This window comes from Dipodomys merriami, unplaced genomic scaffold (genome assembly GCF_024711535.1).
Source record: "Dipodomys merriami isolate MVZ:Mamm:240054 unplaced genomic scaffold, mDipMer1.0.p SCAF_3, whole genome shotgun sequence".
NCBI classification, from domain to species: Eukaryota; Metazoa; Chordata; class Mammalia; order Rodentia; family Heteromyidae; genus Dipodomys; species Dipodomys merriami.
This window is the reverse complement of record NW_027204492.1, coordinates 45905632-45925735: the sequence shown is the minus strand read 5'-3', so window position 1 is coordinate 45925735 and position 20104 is coordinate 45905632.

The window sequence follows — 20104 nt, the reverse complement described above, 5'->3', positions numbered from 1 at the left end:
AATAATGCTGCAATAAACATAGTTGTGCTGGTAGCTTTAGTGTGGTCTTGTTTGTAAACATTTGGGTAAATGCCCAAAAGTGGGATTGCTGGATCATAGGGGAGATCTATGTGAAGTCTTCTGAGGAACCTCCATACTGCTTTCCAAAGTGGTTGAACAAGTTTACATTCCCACCAACAATGAAGTAAGGTTCCTTTCTGTCCACATCCCCTCCAGCATCTCTTGTTGTTAGAGTTCTTGATTTTTGCTCTTCTAACTGGAGTGAGGTGATATGTTGTTTTGATTTGCATTTCTTTTATGGCTAGGGATGTTGAACATTTCTTCATGCGTCTATTGGCCATCCTTGTTTCTTCTTCAGAGAAGCTTCTCCTTAAGTCTTTTGCCCACTTATTTATTGGGCAGTTGATTCTTTGAGGATTTGTTGTTGGGTGGTTTAATTTTTTGAGTTCCAAGTATATTTTAGATATGAGACCCTTGTCCGTTGTATGGCTAGTAAAGATCTTCTCCCAATCGGTGGGCTTTCTATTGATCTTGCCAGCTATGTCATTTGCCCTGCAGAAGCTCTGCAATCTTATGCAATCCCATTTGTCCAACCTTTCTTTGATTTGTTGTGCTTCCGGGTCTCTATTCAGAAAATTTCGACCTGAGCCAAGGAGACCTAGGATTTCTCCTATTCCATCCTGTAATGTTTTCAGAGTGTCTGCTTTGAGTCCAAGGTCTTTGATCCATTTGGAGTTGATTCTGGTACAGGGTGATATATAAGGATCTAGCTTGAGTCAAGCGGAAAAGGTCAGATAATGTGATGTTAGGAAAATGAACCCTCAAATATGTATTTTAATGTTTTCGTTTCTTTCATGCATGTGTTTCTAACGCATTTATAAGATTATTTCTTTGTTGCTTTGTATGTCCCTCCCCCACAGTGTAACCCCCGCTTTCACTATATTTGATGTCAGTATAACATGTGGAGGAGATGGGGACAAACAAGTCGTTTAAGGATTCAGGTGGACCTGTTGCAACAATGAGAAGTACAAAATGTCATGTCAAAACCAGCTTTACAATGTCGGTGTGGGGGGGGGAGGGGGGTATAATTGGGTGGGGGGAGGGGGGTAAAATTGGGTGGGGGGAGGGGGGAGGCGGGGAAGGGAAGTGAAGGGTAAACAAATGAGGAGGCTGCAATGCTTGGTAAGAAATGTATGCATTATCCTGCCCATGTAATTGTAGCCCCCCTGTACAGTATGTTCTCAAATAAAATAAAATACAATTAAAAAAAAGTGAAACATTTAAAAATTATGCAAATTGAAAAACAAAATATTCAGAGAAGAACAGGGCTAGGATAAGAGAAGGGGAGCAATAGTAAGGAGATGTGAAAAACTTAAAAATGCTTAAAATATTATATAGTTATAAATAGGTAATACTGTTATTAAGGAATTTAAGTCTAAGAGGTTTTGAATTGAGTAATAAATTTCTGGATTAAGTGTGTACACAATGGGTGATAAGGTCTAATAATTGATTATGGGTATATCTGAGGATGAGCAGAACAGCAATTAAGTCATGCAAAGATGAACGAAAGAGAAGAAAAAGTTAATAGAATGAGAAGGAAAATTAAAAAAAGGATCAAAAGGTCAGTAGAGCTAAACAAAAAAAAACTTAAAAAAGGGAAAAAAAGAACATGCACATATACACCTAAAATAAAAAATTATAAGAGAAAGAAAAAAAGTTAATAGAAAACCAATTTTTAAAAAAAACTCTAAAAATTAAAAAAAAATTAGAAATTTTTTTATAAAAGTTACAAAAAAAAAGAGTTCTTCCATTTTTTGGGGAGGTGATGGGATGATCCTTGTGTCTGTAACCAGTCTTTTGTTGGAATCTCTGTTCTGCTTGCGGTGGTTGATTTTTCTGTGGCTTGATTGGTTTCTTAAGTCAGTTTGTTTGAGCAGGTAGAAAAATGCTCGGCTTTAGCCAGGATTTTGTGATCCTCCTCCCAGGCTAGTTCAATGGGAGGGAGATCAGCTTTGAGTATCACAAAAGAGGGAGATGGCTTTTTCCTCTAGTTTCCAGATGCTGTGATAAGGCTAGGTTCTGGGTAGAGTGGAGGCCTTTCAGTAAACAATAGCTTTTCCCTTAGGGGCTAGCTTCTGAGACACTCACAGAGCCCAGGCTGGAGCCATTCTCAGGGTTTATGTTTACCAAATTTCAATTGATTGTCAAAGCTGCTGTAGGGAGAGGCAGCCTCTGGCTTTGTTTACCCACTGAGGAAAGCCTCTCCTGGGGTTGGCCCGGGCTGGGTGACTTTTCCCTGGGTGGAACTGTGCCTGGCAGGTTAGGTTAGGTTCTTGTGACCTGCTAAATGACTCTAGTTTTCTTCCAAGGCCTGAGTTGCAGCTAGCTGCTCAGCCAGGCCTTTGTTGTGGGGAGGGGTGGCCTTCCCTCCTCTGCTCCCTGAGAATGATTGAGGACATCAGGCTTATACTCAATCTGTCTTGGTTCCTGGCTCATCTCTGGTCTGCAAACTGCAGGATGAAGATGTCTGCTCCTTGTCAGTTCTTGCTGGTGTTGAGTAGAATCAGTTCTCCTGGCCACATCTGGTGCCTTTGTCCCAGACTCTCTGTGTTGCAGGTATGGCGGCTCCGGCCGCCGCCACCCCAACCGCCGCTGCAGCATTGGCTGCTGGCTAGTGCTCAGATCTGTCTCCTTGCTTGGATTTTCCCTCTCTGGCCTAACTCTCTGTACTGTGATGACACACTTGGTGTGGTTCTCTGGTTTAGGACTGTTCACTGGAGCACTAAAACTGCTTTCTATGTGAGAGCTTTTTTAGCTTCCTGCTTCTCCTCTGCCATCTTCCTAGCTTTAATTCTTGAGTCATTGCTTCCACATTATCTTGGATGTAGCTTTTGTCTTCCCCTCCTTCTTTGCTCCCACTGGGGCTTTCCCCTGGGTGGCTGCTGGCTTTTGGGGGTAGCTTGCTGTCCTGGGTGTTGATTAACCTTGTAATTTTTCTCTGTGATTTTCATATGGGAATTCAGAGATTATTCAAGACTAATCTGAAATTTTGTTTTGGTTAAGAGGTGTCTCTATTTGCTTGGTTGTTTCTGGGATGGCAGAGAGAGTCTGTACCTTGTCTCGTTTCTGTTGGAGGCTGACCTCTAGCTGCTGGTCTGACCCACATAGGGCTTTCAGCTCTCTGCTGTAGATCACTGTCAGTTCTGGTCTTTAGAAGGACTGTGCAGGCTAGACTGTTCCTCTTTACTCCTACAGGTGCTCTTGGTGAGAACGGGTGTGCTGGATGTACTCTCCCAGTTGCGGGAGTCTGCTATGGGCTCCTGATTTTTTTGTTTTGTTTTTGGCTGGTTGTGGGCCTGAACTCTGGGCTTGGGCTCTGTCCCTCAGCTTTTCAGCTCAAGGCTGGCGCCCTACCATTTGAGCCACAGTGCCACTTCTGGCCCTTTCTGCTTACATGGTGCTGAGCAATCAGATCCAGGGCCTCACACATACAAGGCAAGCATTCTACTGCTGAGCCACCTTACCAGACTGAGCTCCTGACTATTATCAGGTGCTGGCGGCCTGAGTTGTCCATTCCTGGCCTCGGATATGTGTGTGGGGTTCTGGTGAGGTTTGGGCTTCTGGTTCTCTTGCCCTGAACACTCAGGTCTTTTGCTGTCATGGGTGTGATTCCCAGGGCTTGCAGTTCCCTGTTTTCCACCCTCTGCTGAGGCATATGCTCAGTTTCTGACTTCAATTTAGAGGAGTTGGTTGTGTTGCTCAGGAACCCAATCCCCAGGCCTAGTCCTGGCTCTTGTTCCCTGGCCTTGGGCATGGCAGTTTGACCTGTGGTGCTGTGTGTCCTACCTGGGTTACACAGCCTGGAGTACATAGTTCAGGTTTCTTCCACTGTTAGGTGTTGTGACCCATGGCGCTGTTCCTGGCTTGGGTGTTAAGCTCCCTTCCAGGGGCACTCTTGATCTAGCCTGGCCGGCTGGATGTGTTCCACACGCTGGTGGAGCTCTCAAAGAGTTTCCAGTTTTAGTGGGTCCTATAGTCCGGATGTTGGGGTAGGGGTCTGGTTCAAGGTCCGGGGGTTCCTACTAGCTCTGTTCTCCCTTGAGGAGGGATATGCTGTCCCCTGTGGGGTACCCTGGAGCAAGTTGTTGTTTCTGTGTGATGTAGGTCACTGGTTGCGGCTGCAATCAGAGTTCAGTTGAAATGCTTGTGGGCTGGGCTGGGCAATGCTGGCCCTGAGTGTTTCTCTTTTGTCTCTGCCTCTGTAGATGCTGTTCGAGTGGGTGCCGAGGGATGGGCCTCCCCCTTCGGCCTCCAGCTGAGGGGTGGGGGAGTGTTCTCCATGAAGGTTCTGAGTGCTGGCATTTGTCTGTTTGCACTCTCCGGATCAGCACCAGTACCTTGCAGGTCTTCTGCTCTGGTGTTCTGTGAGTGACCTGTATAGTTCTGGGGTTCCCGCCATGGGGCTGAGTGGCTTTGGTGGGATGGAGCCCCTCTGCTCAGAGAGTGAGGGGTGAGGGTGGGATCTTTGTGCAGGCTCTTGGCTCTGAGGTTTCTCTGTTTGTTGCCATCAGTAGGTCTGACACTGGTACCTCAGGCTTCTTCTGTGCGGGTAATCTGCAGATGACCTCCTGTGTCTCTGGGGAATCTGGCAGCCCCCTCTGGGCCGGGCTGGCCCCAGCCTGGTGCATTGCTGTGCAGCCAGTAAAGATTGGGGGAGGGGTCTTTGCACTTCTCTGTTCTGAAATTCTTCTTTTTCTTTCTTTTTTTTTTCTGCCTCCTGTTTTTCTATGGGTGTTTGTCTTTTTGTTGCTGTCGTTCTCTTTTGGAAATTAAGCATTGGATCTTCAACTCTCTTTTTGGTTGTAGAGAGCTGTGGCATTTCCCTACTGTCCCATCTCCATCTTGGTCCTCCCACTCCCACAACCAGTGTCTTGATGGAGTTTCTGTCCGCTTGTGGTGTTTGCTTTTCCTGTGTCTTGATTGGTTTCTTAAGTCAGTTTGTTTGAGTAGGCAGAAAGAAGCTCTGCCTTACCCAAAACTTTATGATCATCCTCCCAGGCTATTTCAGTGGGAGGGAGATCTACATTGAGTATCACAAAAGAGGGAGATGGTTGTTTCCTCTAGCTTGCAGTTGTGTGATATGTGTAGGTTGTGAGTAGGGTTGAGGCCTGTCAGCAATCAGTAGCTTTACCCTAAGCGTCTAGCTCCTGAGACACTCACCCAGCCCACCATGGAGCCATTCTCAGAATTTATGTTTACTGAAATTCAATTGGTTTTTATTCACCTCTCCTGTACTGGATTTTCTGCTTCGGTTGCAGTGGGGTGGGGCAGCCTCTGGCTCTGTTTGCCCAGTGAAGAAACTCACTTCTACATGAGTGGAGCTACCTCTGTCTGGAAAGGGCAACTTTCCCCTGCGTGGATCTGAGCCTTTCAGGTCAGGTTGCTGTGACTTGTTGAATGGCTCCTATTGTCTTCTTCAAAGGCCTGCTGTTGCCTGCTAGCTGCTCTGGTTGGTTCTTTGTCAGTATCAAAGATAGAGTTCTCTGGTGGTGGGACAGGGCCTACCTTCCCACTGCTGCTCTTTGAGAACAGTAAGGATGTCTTCAGTTACTCATACCTATCGCTTGGTTTCCAGGCCATCCATGGTCTGCAACTGTCTGGTTAGCATTCCTGCTCCTTGACAGTTCTTGCTGTCAGTGAGTAGAATCCACTGGCACACTGCTTTTGGAGCCTTTGTCCATTGCCCTTCTTTACTGATATGGTGGCCGTGGTATCAGCCGCCACTGCTGCTGCTGTGAGCCCTGGTAAGTGCTCAAATCCATCTCCTTAACCAAGCTGTCTGGATTTTTCCTCTCTGGCCAACTCTCTATACTCTGATGGCACACTTGGTGTGACTCTCTACCCTAAGACTTTTCACTGTAACACTAAAACTTCTTTCTATGCGAGAGCTTGATTAGCCCCCATCTTCTCCTCAGCCATCTTCCTCCCTCAATCCCTAACAGAAGTGTTTGTAGAGCATTTTGAGCACTCTCCTCTGTGATATTCATTAACTGCACTGTTGCCTGCTTATCATAATTAGGAGATGAACTATAATTAAAGGAACTTAGATTGAGAAATTGTGAATTAAATAATCAATTGATATCTGAAATGTTTGTACATAATAAAACATAAGGTTTAATAATCAGACAGGCACGCATCTAACAATGAACAGAACAGCAATTAAGTAGAATGAATAAAGGAAAAGGACCGAAAGGGAAAAGGGGAGTGGAAGTAAGAAAATAAAAAGATAAAAAAGAATAAAATTGAAAATTTTTTAATAACTAAAAAAAAACTATCTGATTTATCTGGGGGATATTTTGTCTCCCCTATGTGCCTATTCAGTTTCATGGTGGAGTTTCTGATTTGCTTGTGGTGTTTGCTGTTCTTGTGGCTTAGTATGTTCCTTAAATCAGTTTGAGCAGGCAAAATGAAGTTGTGTCTTACCAGTTTGAGTACTTTGTGACCCTTCTTCCAGACTAGTTCCATGGGTGGGCAATCTGCTGTGTGTGTCACACAGGAGATAGCTGATTACTCTAGCTTGGAGTCACTGTGAGGGAGTTTGAATGTTCATGGGGTTGTGGCCCAGCAATCAGTAGCTTTTCCCTGAGGGGCTAGCTCCTGAGATGCATTTGTGGCACACCCTGGAGCCACTCTCAGGATTTTTGTCTTTTTCAGTTTGAAATTGTGTGTATTACACCCTCTTGCAGCTGGGAGAACTGCCTATGCTGCAGAGGGGTTGGTCCACCTCTGGCTCTGTTTACCCAGGGAAGAAAGAAAGTCACACAGCCCTAGGGGGAACCTCTCCTGACTGGGATAGACAACTTTCCCCTGGGTGGAGCTGAGTCCCGCTGGTCAGGTCCCTTTGAACAATGGCTCCCAGTCTTGTCTTCAAAGGCCTCAGTTATCTGGTAGATGCTTTGGCCTCATCTTTGCCAGTATCAAAGATGGCATTCTTCTCTGGTGGTGGTGAAGGACTACCTTCCCAACACTGTTCTGTGAGGAGTGAGGATGTCTTGTGCGGTACTCACTACTTTCTCTTGTTTTCTGGGCCATTTTCTGTCTGCGTCCATCTGTGGTCAGCAAAATAAATATTACTGCACCTTGTCGGTTGGCACTGGTGGTGAGTAGAAGCTGCTCTCAATCCGTCTCTGGTGCCTTTTTCCCAGGTTCTGTCTGTTGATGGCAGCAGCTGCCACTGCCTCTTCCATCACCGACAATGCCACAGGCACCAGGAAGTGCTCAAATCTATTTCCTTAAACAAGTGGCCTGAATTTTTCCTCTCTGGCCAAACTCTCTATATTATGATAGCACAATTAATGTGACTCTCTAGCCTTAGATTTTTCACTGGAACTCTATAACTGGTTTCTATATGAGAGCTTGGTAAGCTCCTAGTTGCATTTCCACCATCTTACTCCATCTGCCTATTCCTCTTCTTGATAACCCCATTAACAGAGATACTAGCTGTTCTTGCATAAAGGCAAACAAAAATATTTTGAAAAATTCATTATAAAATATTTGAACTATTTTCTGAGGTCATATTTGAATAATGTGTTAATTTTAGATTGTGAACGCTGTGAGTCAAGGAGATGAGATTGGTTAAAGAAAAATTTGGGGGAGTCAATGTATTTGAAAGCCAAAAATGGAATCGTGGCATAGGTGTAAAAAAGAGATGCTTCAGGGTAGATAGAGCACAAATAGCATAGTAGATGTACACTATTGAGCCCACTACTGCACTGATTACATCAGATATCAAGAAAACTTCTTCTGTTGAGTTACTGTAGCCCATTGACCTCGGGTTTTTATGGGGCTCACCCACAGAAAATAGTTTTTCCAATTCTAAACAATTAAAATAAATCACAGTAAAATATACTTCATTAGGTGAAAAATTAAATAATATTAAAATTTCAAAAAATTTAATTGGAATGCAGTCATCATCATTTGTTTCAGCATCACCTATCTCTGATCTGTTCTAGAATAGTAGAGTAGATTCATCCAAGACCATGTAGTTAAAAGCCTAAAGTATTTCCTATTGGCACTTCATAGAAAAATATTTGCCACGTTCTGAAAGAGCGATGGGGACAGAAAGCCAAGAGACCATAGAAATAACAATGTGATTAAGAAGGTAGGGTATGGAGCCAAACTACTTGGATTCTGTTGGTTTATTCTAAGCATGTTACTTACTGCATTTTAGATATGATTTCTTCAGCTGTAAAATGAGCATGATGATATCTGCTTAAGAAGGGTTTTTTTGAGGATCATGTGGGACAAGCTCAATAAAGTATTTGACATAAAAGATTAATAAATATATGGAAACAATCACTATGCATCTTATAGAAAGGATTTATGACTCCTCAGCTCCTCTCCAAAATGTGAGCTATCTTCTTTGTTTGCTAATATGTAGCCCATGACTTTACTTTTATATACAGTTAAGAAAATAAAAGTAAGACTGCTTAGTGAATACAGAAAGATAAGCTTGATTGCTTTAAAATGGTGGATTTGCATGTTAGCTTTAGTAAATCTATCTAGTTATTCTTTTCATTAATTCATTTTTATTGTCAAGGTGATGGACAGAGGGTGTACAGTTGGATAAGTAAGGTACTGATTATATTTCATATCTTGTTACCTCCTCACTCATTTTTCTCCCTCTTTCCCTCTCTCCCAATATCCCCCAGTTATACATTTCATATTCAACATACTGTCTTATGAGAATCGCTGTTGCATTGATTCCTTCTTTGTTGTCTGTCTCAAGATTCTGTTTTTCTCCTTCCCTTCACTAATTCAGATAAATGTATATACAATATCCAGGGTACCAAAATCAGATACAGTGATAACAGGGGATAAAGAATATGGGGAATATGGGATAAAGATATGGCTCATTTTTGTGAAATATCATGGATATTTGAATTTCCTTTATAATCTCTTCCAGAACCCACACTGGTGACTCAATAATATGTTGTTAAGTCTCCATGTGTTATAGAATATTTTTATGGCATTTGGTGGTGAGCTCTAATATTATCCCATTGTGGTCTGAGAGAATGCAGGGCATAATTTCAATGTTTTTGAATTTGGACAGATTTTCTTTGTGACCTAAAATGTGGTCTATTTTAGAGAATATTCCATGTGCTGCTAAGAACATGTATTCTGATACTGCTGTGTGAAATATTCTACAGATGTCTATTAAGTCTAGTTGGTCTATACAGATCTTTAGATCTGAGGTTTTTCTGTCGAGTTTCTTCCAGGTTGATCTATCTAGAGTGGAGAGTGGTGTGTTAAAGTCAACAAAATTCAATGCCTTTGGATCTATGTGTCATTTTCGGGAAAGTACTGATTCTTGGAAAAATTTGAGTTCTTTGGTATTTTATATATGTATACGTGTGTGTGTGTGTGTGTGTGTGTGTGTGTGTGTGTGTGTGTGTTTGTGTAGAATTGTTATATCCTCCTGCATGAGAGATCACTTTATTAGTATGTAATGTCCTTCTTTATCTCTTCTCGCTAATTTTAATTTGAAGACTATTTTATCTGAAATTAAGATTGCAACTCCAGACTGTTTATGGGGTCGTTTGCTTTCTAGATTTTATTCTGGTTTTTTCCTTCAGAATATGTTTGTTTTTGTTGACAAGTTGTTTCCTGAAGGCAGCAGATATAAGGATCTTGCTTTTTGATTGAAATAGAAAATCTGTGTAGTTTAATTGGAGATTTAATTCCATTAATATTTAGAGTTAGGATTGAGAGGTGTTTGGTAGTTCCTGCAATGTTATCCACCTTCTTAGTTCTGGTGCCTCCTGAGTTCGTACTATGCTTATGCAATTTTCTATTTGTGGGCCTGTTCTCTGCCTTTATCAATTTCTTGTTGGTTTTCTATGTATAGTACATCTATAAGTAGCTTTATAATGCTTGTTTGGTAGAGATATATTGTTCAATTTTTCTTTGCTGTGCAAGGTTTTCATTTGTCCCTTGGTTATAAAGGAGCCTTTAGCTGGGTACAGTATTCTTGATTGATAGTTGTTTTTCTTTTGGGCATGGCATACATCCTTCCAGGCTTTTCTTGATTTCATGGCCTTTTCTGAGAAATCTGTAGTTATTTTGCTTGGTTTTCCTTCATAGGTGATTGATCTTTTCTCCCTGACAGCTTTAAGGATCTTTAGTTGGTTCTATTGTTCCTGTGTGAATTATAATGTGACAGTGGGATGTCCTGTTCTGGTATGGTCTATTTGGGGTTCTATTTGTATCTGACTGAGCCTATCCTTTTGGAAGTTTGGAAAGTTCTCTGCTCAAATCTTGTTACATAAATCTTCTAGTACTTTAGCTTCTTTCTCTATGACCTCCTCTACACTGATTAGCCTTAAATTAGGCCTTCTGATAGTGTCTTCTCTATGCAGAATGGATCTATCATATTTCTTGGATTGGTTTCATATACATGTCTGTTCATTATAAAGTCCAGGTTATTTTCAATTCCAGAGATTCGATCTTCTGCATCATACTGTCCAGATTTTCTCCTTACTTTTTATTTCCCTTCTTTCTAACTTGTCAGTTTTGGTGATTTCAATTTCTTTGTTGACACTTAGTCTTAGATTTTGTATGGACTTCTTTACCTTCTTGATTTGATTTGCTCTGAAATCCCTTAGTTGAGCAGTTAAACTTTCATAAGACTCCCATTCCTTCTTTTGGAATTCATTCAACTTTATGTTTGTGGATTCCATGAATTCATCTAATAATCTTTGGGTAGCCTTGACACACCTATGCATAGCCCTATCCAGGCTTTCTATCTTTTTATTGCAGGTTTACCAGTATTATTTGTAGAGCATTTTAATAACTACCCTCTGGATTATTCATTAACTACTCTGTTGCCTGTTTAACTTGAGTGGGAATTGAGGTTCCTTGACTTGCCATATTTCTTGTGTTGCTACTGCTTGTTCTTCCCAATTGGAATGAACAGAAAACCAATTCCAAGCTAGAAAATTATTTTAAGGCAATGATCAACCCAGAGCCTTGTTGCAAAGCTTTTTGAGGCTTCCAATCAAGAAGGGTAATTTGTTTCTGTCTCTCCTTTTTATGGGGGAATGAGAGTATATGCAATTCTACATCAGAACAGCATTTTAAGCCAGGCACCAACCCAGAGCTCTGTATGCACCGATATTATAAGTTCATAAACGAAGATAGGCATTTTTACTGTATCTCTCCTTTTTTGGAAATGAAAGTACCTCCAATGCGGCACCAGAACACAATTTTAAGACAAGCACCAACCGATAAGGATTCTCTCTCTCTCTCTCTCTCTCTCCTCCTCTCTCTCTCTCTCTCTCTCTCTCTCTCCTCTCTCTCTCTCTCTCTCTCTCTGCCCTCTCTCTACTCTCTCTCTCTCTCTCTCTCTCTCTCTCTCTCTCTCTCTCTCTCTCTCTCTCTCTCTCTCTCTCTCTCTCTCTCTCTCTCTCTCTCTCTCTCTCTCTCTCTCTCTCTCTCTCTCTCTCTCTCTCTCTGTTTTGGGATTGAAAGTGTCACCAATTCCAAACCAGAACATAATTTTAAGACAAGCACCATTGCACAGAGTTTGGAGGTTCACAATCAAAGATAGATCCTTTTTATTCTGTCTTTTTTGGATGTCCAATAGCACTTCAAAGCACAATTTTAAGACAAAAATCCAACCACGTGCCATGTATTTGCACCGATTTTATAGGTTCAAAATAAAAAACAGGAATTATCTTATCTGTTAACGCTTTTCTTTGATGGGGTGGTATTTCAATTCAGGAGTGGGGATGATATACTGTTGTAACTAGTGATCCAATCTATCATAATATTTGAATCAATCTGGACCTAAAAGATAACTCAATAAGCCACTTTGACTCAGTCAAAATGAGTGCACATACAGTCTAGCTCAACAACAGGTACACTAAGAATCAATGGACTAAAAAATTCAGAATGCAGCAGAGGACCAGAAATTAAGACAAATGAGGAAAATAATGTGGAGAAAATAAGATTTGAGGAATGTAGGAAAGGAAGAGAGGACAGATAACTAAGATGCAAATTCAGAGAGAGGAAAAAGAGAAAAAGAATAAAGAATAAAAAGCAAAAAGAAAAAGAAAAAATATAAAAATATTAAAAAATGAAAAACAAAAAAGTATATAAGTGTAAAGAAATAATAGTACAATTAAAGGTACTAAGATTGCATAATTGCAACTTGACTAATCGATGTCTGAATTAAGTATGCACAAAGTGAAGGAGGAGGCCTAATAATCATTCTATGTATCTGAGGATGAACAGAACAACAAGTAATAGAAAAAAATCACAAAAAGAACAAAATGGAAAATAGAAAATAAAGCAAAATAAGAATACCAAAAATAGTAGAAAATAAAAAAAAATTACAAAAAGGAATTCTTTGGTTTATTTGGGGGACTTTGTGTCTCTCCTGTGTCCATATCTAGTCTCTTGATGGAGCCTTTGATTTGCTTGTGTTGCTTAGTTTTCTTGCTCATTTTACTCATTTAAGCTGAATTTGTTTGAGGCACTCTTTGCACTGTTGGTACTACTGTAGTTTTAAGTTACATGAGTTTTTAGGTTTCTTGTGAAAATTCACACCAAGCAAAACATTTAAAGCAAGGCACAAAATAAAAAGTATCCTTGAGGTCTACTAAAGCAATTATATGATGGATGAAAACATTGTAATTTTTTGTCAGTTGTGGGGTTTGAACTCAGAGCACTGTCCTTGAGCTTTTTTTCTGAAGGCTAGCACTCTACCACTTTGAACCACAGTTCCACTTCCGATTTTGGAGTGCATAATTGGACATAAGAGTCTCAAGGGAACTTTTCTTCCAAAGGTGGCTTTGAACATAGATCCTTAGATCTCAGCCCCCTGAATAGTTAATATTAAAGGTATCAGCCACTGGCACCCAGCTGATTGTAATATTAAGTCTTCAGTTCCATATGTGTATTGATGGTTTTAGGAAAGAATATATTTACCATTAATTGCTTCTGTATTATTCTTGGTCACCAATATGAACTAAATGAATGGATATCAATTTGATGGAGGAGAGGATTTTAGAGTCTGGGTGTTCTGTGGAGGCTCAAAGACTCTATATCTACATGGTCATGTCTGTCTCTGGTGAGATAATTGATTTTCAGTTTCTATCTTCTTTAGTTGGAAAACTCACTCTCATTGCCTGTACTTTTGTGACAGAGGCTGTAAGTGCATAAGCACATTGTAAATGAGGGTGTAAAAGAATCTAAGTTGGTTGTCTTAAGTGTCATAACCAACAGTGAAAGTGGAAATAAATCTCAGGAGTTCTTATTCCCAAATATAATTCTCTTTCAATTTTCAGACCCAATAAAAATTTAATAATTGAGAAAACATAATTTTATCATTTCACTATATGGGAAGAAGGGCTCAAAAGATAGAATGCAGTGAAAAAGTTTTAAGGAAATAGAACAAAAACAGTTACCCCTCAAATTTAACAGTTATGTAAGAAATAAGGGAAGAAGCTAATATCCCCAAAATGATAAATCAGAACTCATTATTGAGTGGTTACTGTTTATCAGCTCCAAATTTCATTTTAATTCTCTTCACTTTACTTAGTTTCTGATGGTTACATTATCTGGGCTCAAAAGCAAAAAGCAAAATAATCACATTTTACTCACTGTAAAGTGGTGTATTTAATAGGAAACTGGATAAAGTTAATAGAAGATTCATAAAATAGAATATAAAGAAATAAATTCTCTACCCAAGTTAATCAGTCTTCAGGCTAGGAGTTACAACAACTCACCTATCCACTTTAAATCATCACAAATTAATTCCTGGAAACATATAGTGTCACTTGTGGAACTATGTAAAGAGCTCACTTTTTATATCACTATTTGGATTTTAACTCGGGGTCATACGCTTGCTTGACTTTCTTGCTAATGGATTGTTCTCTATCACCTGGGTAATGCCTCCAGGCTGACTTATTGGAATATTGAGGGTTTTCTACATGGGTTGGTTTTGAATTTCAGTCCTCTAGTTCTTAACCTCTACAGTAACTAGGACTACAGAAGTGAGCCACCAGCACCTGACTTGAGACTCTTTTCTCCTTGACAGGAAAGTAAGGAGCAATCACTTAAGAAGAATATTCTTTATATAATTGTATGCCCTTAAACCCTGGCAAATATGTTTGTCAACAGTTCTTTAAAAACTGAGATCAGGCAAATACTAAGTATTTGGAAAACACAGATCTAGAGATGATGGCTCAAGGACAACCCAAACAAAATATTCAAAAAGCTCCATCTCAGCCAATGGCTAGACATAGTGATAACTTTCTGTCACCAGTTACAAGAGAATCACAATGACAAGGTACAGTGGTGCATGCCTGTCATCTCAGAAACACGATGAAGCACAATTAGGAAGCTTATAGTTCAAGATGGCCCAGGTATAAAGAGAAACACCATTTTAGAAATTACAAGTCTAGCAAGCATGAAATCTGTGTTAAGATCAAAATACTGTCACAAAGAAAAAAATATGATCTGGAAGTAAAGATGACTTGAGTAGCTGAAGCTGTTTAACTCCACTTCAATTTGCTTTTGCAAAAATATAAATGACTAAAAATGTATGTGTGTTATATAAAAAATTTGAATGTGGTTATATGTGAATATGTGAGATAAGTCATGTTCTGCTGATACTTTTAGAATAACAATGACCAAAAACACTAGGTTACATCAAATTAACTGATTTTTAAGCCAATGTTTGGATCTTTGTACAAAAATGTTATTCACAAACTGACAATTTTTTCCCAAGTGCTTGTTTATATAACAAAAGAATTATATATTGATATTTCATAGCATATAACTATAGTGCATGTATTTTGCGGCAACACAAGTTTTCAACAATTTACTCCCGTATAATTTGAAGATATATTGACTAGGCTAGCTGTACTTAGTTTTGACTTTTTAAAATAAAAAATAAATAAAACATAGATAATGGAATGGACCATTGAGTGAAACAATAATAATTAGCCAGTGGAAAGCATCTTATTTTATAATTTGTGAAATTCAGTTTAAAGTTTTTTCCTGGATAAATTAATGAACCATGGGGAGAATAACCTAGAAGCTATATTCTACAAATTAGAGAGATAAATACACATTGCTAATATATATGTACACACACACACACACACACATACACACACACACACACACACACACACATAATTTGATTGTATTCCCCAAGTTCATAAATTGCATAGCTATTCCTCAATGTAACAATGTGTGAAGTAATGGAACTTTGAAGATGTGTGTACTAAAAGATAGTTCTTAGATCACTGCTCTTGGAAGACAGTAGCATAGTTATTTTGTGTAATCTGTGAGTTCTTACAATAAAGCTATTTTTTGTTGTTGTTTTCTCTTTGTTTTTTAATGGGGAATGAGGGAAGTAGGAAGCCAATGGGATTTCAACACAGGTTCTGATACTATTCAGGAGCTTTATCACTTGAGCCATGTCTCTTTTTGTTTCAGTTATTTTCCAAATAAGATCTTGGCCCAGGTCCAGCTTCCAACCATCATTCCTCCTAGATAAGAATTCCTACATAACAAAAATTATAGGTGCATACTACCACTCTTTTTTTTTTCACCCAGGCTAGCCTTAAACTGTATTCTTTTTGATTTCCCTATGTTGAATTGCTGAGATTCCTGGATTGACCCACATTGTTCTCCATAAGACAGCTGGTTTGTTTTCCTTTTTTAAAAAAATTATTTACTGTTATTGTAAAGGTGATGCACAAAGGGGTTAGAGATATATAAGTCAGATAAAGAATGGATATCTTGCGATAAATATGGACATGCTGGGAGCTTTAGTATAGCCTTGTTTGTTATCATTTGGCTAAATGCTTAGAAGTAGGATTGCTGGGTCATAGAGGAGCTCTATGTGTAGTCTTTTAAGGAACCACCATACTGCTTTCCAGAGTGGTTGAACAAGTTTGTGCTCCCACTAACAGTGCAGTAGCATTCCCTTTTGGCCACATCCCCTCCAGCATCTGTTGTTATTAAATTTCTTGATTATAACAATTCTATCTGATGTGAAATCTCAATGTGGTTTTTATTTACATTTCTTTTATCGCCGGAGATGTTGAGCATTTCTTCATGTGTCTATTGGCCATTCTTATTTCCTCTTCAGAGAAATCTCTCTTTAAGTCTTTACACAGTAATAGGGCAGTTGTTACTTTGAGGATCTGTTTTTGGGGGATTTAATTATTTGAATTCTAAGTATATTTTAGATATGAGGCCCTTGTCCATTGTATGACTAGTGAAAATCTTCTCCCAATCCTTGGGCTTTCTATTGATCTCACTAGCTATGTGCTTTGCCATACAGCCATGTTTTTCTCAGCATTATTCACCAAAGCTAATATATGGAACCAAACAAGAGGTTCCTCAGTAGATGAATGGATCAAGAAAATGTGATATGTATTGTTGGAGACATAGACTCGTGTGACCCTGCCTACGGATTCGTGTGCTGTGTGAGGTTTATGTATGCTGGCAAATGAGAACACGCCTCCATAACCCTGGTAAACGTTGGGGTACCAAGCTGCATCCTCCAGGCTAGAATGGTTTCCCTTATTTGCAATAATAAGTATACGTCTAGGATACTTTTATCAGAGAGCAGAAAAGCTCAAAAGCAATGTACATATGACCATATAAGATGACCCTAAGTGAAATGAACTCCAAGATATGGACAAAAGAAGTTTCCCTTTGTTTTTAATGTCTATGTGAATTTTTGTTTCTTTTGTATGCTCTTACCCCTATGATATATCCCTGTTATCACTGTATTTGATTTTGGTACCCTGGTATTGCATATATGTTTATTTGAATTAGAGAAGGGAAAGGTAACAACAGAATGGTGAAAAAAAGGACAATGGGGGAACCAATGCAACAGTGATATACTCCAGAAAAAATGTTGGAAATAATCTGTACAACTTACAGGTGAGGGTTGGTGGGAGTTGGGAAAAGTTGTTGCTGTTCACACAGCAAGACCCAGGAACATGGTGTCTGGTAGGCAGAAAGGGAACATCCCATGTGGGTATATATTAAAACGTCATACGCTTATATAGGGCATAGGGGCATGGAGTCAGGGGCCAATCACAGGACAGAAAGATGACTTTAAATTCTTGAGTAATGTGGAAGATTAGCAACATTTAATCGGTGATCAGAAAGAGTCTTTCAAGTTAATAAAAGAGGAAGCAAGGTGCAGGTGGGGCTCCATTAAATAAAACACAAAAGGAATCTTGAGGCATAGTTCTACACAATTAACTAGGAGGAGCACAAATGGCACTTCCCAAAAACCATCACCTGAGTCTGGCACCGGGAGCAGGACTTTTCCCCTGCATGGAGGAAGGGGTGTCCCCCTTCCTCTTCCAGAGGCATGCATGCCAGCACACACCCTCACTGCACACAGGAACTCAGATGGGGACCTGCAAGTCGATACCTCCGACAAAAGTAGGAGAAAAATGAGGGAAGGGTTATCAAGTCTGACAAGAAATGGACTTACTACCTTACTTATGTAACTTCAACCCTTCTGTTCATCACCTAAATAATAAAAAAATCTTACCAAACATCTGAAACTTTACAGTTAAAAAATTATGCATATCTTTTGGAACAATGTAACCCCTTCCCTCTTTACCACCCAGAGTTTTTCCTTCCTGTTCCCACCGACAAGTTGTATAGTTTATTTTCATCGTAGTATTCAATATCACTGCTGCATTTGTTCACCCTTTGTCCATTCATTTCTGTCCTCTCCTTACCCTCCCAAAGACAGGTAAACAAAAGGAAATGAAAACCAAAACAACAACATGAGAAAAAAAATTTGTTTCTACTTCCTGGGGTTCATTTTGATAAATATTACGTTATATGTAATGATGTACATAGCTATTATGACTATCCTCACCTAAGAATATCCTCCCTTGGTATCACTCTGTGTGATTTCTGGAGACCTGTATAATTTATCATGTCTCCGTGTACTTTTTTCTTTTACCATTCAGAATGTTTACTTGCAGATTTATAGACACATTCTAGTTACAACAAATGAGGGAAATGATACAACCTATGTTTCTTTGGGTCTGGCTTACATCACTTAAATATAATTTTGTCTACAATATTCAATTTAATTACAAGTGCCTTAATATCATTCTTTCTGTTGGAGGAATATAATTCCATTGTGTATATATACCACATTTCCTTGATCCATTCATCCACAGAGAGGCATCTGGGATTCTTAATCTTGACTATGGTAAATAGTGCTGCAATGCAAATAGTTGTGCTGGTGGCTTTTGTGTGGTGTGGTTTGTGTTTTATTGGGTAAATGCCCAGGAGTGGGATGACTGGGTCATAACGAAGCTCTATAATTAGTTTTTTGAGGAACCACTATACTGCTTTACAGAGTGGTTGAACAAGTCTGCATTTGCACCCACAATGTAGTAAAGTTCCCTTTTGGCCACATTTCCACCTGCATTTGTTATTGTTAGTTTTCTTGATATTGGCCATTCTAACTGGGGTGCAGTAGACTCACAGTGTTACTTTGATTTGCATTTCTTTTTATGTCAAAAATGTTGAACATTTCTTCATGTGTATATTAGCTATTATCACTTCTTCTCCAGATAAGTCTTTCTTTGAGCCGTAGCTCAATTTTTATTGGGTTGTTGGTTCTTTGAGGATTTATTTTGGGGATTAATTTTTTGAGCCCTAAGTATATTTTAGATAGGAGGCCTTTGTCTGATGCACAGCTGTTAAAAATCTCACATTCTTTGGGCTTTCTACTTATCTTGTTAGCTACATCAGTTACCATGTAGAAATTCTACAGTTTCATGCAACCCCATTTATCCAGTCTTTCTCTGATTTGATGTGTCTGATTATTTTAGAGTAAACCTGTCCATTACTCTTTCTTTGACTACACATTTCACCATGTGATCCCTCTCAAACATTCTTACACAAGGGTGCTATCTACTATTAGACACTCACCAGACACAAAATAAATGACGCTGTTAAATCTTGGACTCTTAGACTGCTAAACTGTGAGCTAAGTATTCAGATATATTCAAAGTCAAATGCTTTTGCTTATGTGGACAGGTTCCATTGCTTTGTTTCTCCTTCCTTCCTTCCTTCCTTCCTTCCTTCCTTCCTTCCTTCCTTCCTTCCTTCCTTTCTTTCTTTCTTTCTTTCTTTCTTTCCTTCTTTCTTCCTTTCTTCCTTTCATTTTTTCTTTTTTCCTTTCTTTTTCTTTTTTTTTTGGTACCATTCCTGGGGTTTGAACTCAGGGACTGGCATTGTCCCTGAGCTTCTTTTGCTCAAGGCTAGCATTGTACTAATTGAGCCACAGCTCCAATTCCAGCTTCTTTTTTTGTGTTTTTCCACATTTGAGTTCTTAAGATTCTTTTTTCCCCATTTTTGATCTGTTTTATTTTATTTTATTTTATTGTAAATGTGCTGTACAGAGGGGTTACAATTAAATGAGTAAGGTAATGAGTACATTTCTTGTTAGGCATTGTTTGTTACTCCCTCCTTTGTTTCTCTCCTAATTTGTTTCCCTCCCCCAGCTCCCTGAAACTACCCATCCCCCCAGAAGTTGTAAAGTAAATTTTGAACATAGTGCCTCGTGAATATTATTGTTACAATGGGTCATTCTGTGACCTTGTTTCATCATTTTGTTGTTCCTCTTCTCCTTCCCAAATTAGATAAATGTATATACAAGATGCAGGTACCAAAATCATGTACAGTGACAACAGGAGATATACCATAGGGGAAAGAACATACAAACAAAACAAAAAAATCACATAGTACCTTAAAAACAACAATGACAAAGTAAAACCTCTTGTGTTCATATCTTGGGGTTCATTTCATTTAGTATCATCTTATATGCTCATATGTACATAGCTGTTGAGCTTTTCTGCTCATCTGATAATATTATCCTAGATGTATGAGATAAATGCCTTACAGACTTGGCTGGCTTCGACCAGCTTCCTTTTTTTTGGGGGGGGGGGTCCGGTCGTGGGCCTGAACTCTGGGCCTCGGCACTGTCCCTCAGCTCTTCAGCTCAAGATTAGCGCTCTACCACTTGAGCCAC